Consider the following 712-nt stretch of genomic DNA (forward strand, 5'->3'; position numbering starts at 1 on the left):
GGGGCGGGGGCGCGGGAAGGGGAGGCGCGGCCGAGGCGTATCCCTCCGCGCCGCACGGCGGCCGCTTCCCTCGAGGCGCGCGGCCCCAGGATTCGTCCGCAGTGGAGCTGGAAGCCAGGGGTTCGGTCCCCGCTGCCTCCAGCTAGAGGTGCCGCCACGATCGGACTGGCACGAGTACACCCACGAGACTGCCGGCCATCCGCACGCTGAGGGACGCCCCTGAGCCGTGGAGAGGGGACAGCCTCGAGCTCCCTCGCCGTCACCGGCCACTTCGGGGAAGCTGAACGGACGAGGCTGAGGCCGCAGGCGGCCGCTCGGCCCCGCGCCCCACGCGAGCCCGGGCTCAGCGCGAGCGGGAGCTCCGGAGGCGGGCGGTATGGCCCGCAGCTCTCATTCCTCCGCGGGCGTGGGGGAGGGGGACTGGCGGGGAGAGGAGCAGGAGTCTGTCTCTCGCAGGCTGTCCCTCTCGTTTAAACCTGGGGCCGGCGGCACTTCTGTGGCTGCTCCCTTCCCACGCGTTCCGCTCCGCCGCGGTAGAGGGGACGCAATGCAATTGTTCTCTAGTGTCTACACTGCCTGTCTCCTCTGGAGCTAGAGGGTAAGCGCAAAGATGTGCAGTGTGTCTTTCACATCTCGACCCATGGCTGTTGAGAGCAGGTACCTGAAGGGAGAGAGACTGGGGAGGGAGCGACGTGTGGGAGGGGCTGCGTTC

This window comes from Galeopterus variegatus, unplaced genomic scaffold (genome assembly GCF_000696425.1).
Source record: "Galeopterus variegatus unplaced genomic scaffold, G_variegatus-3.0.2 Scaffold2328, whole genome shotgun sequence".
In the NCBI taxonomy this organism is placed as follows: domain Eukaryota; kingdom Metazoa; phylum Chordata; class Mammalia; order Dermoptera; family Cynocephalidae; genus Galeopterus; species Galeopterus variegatus.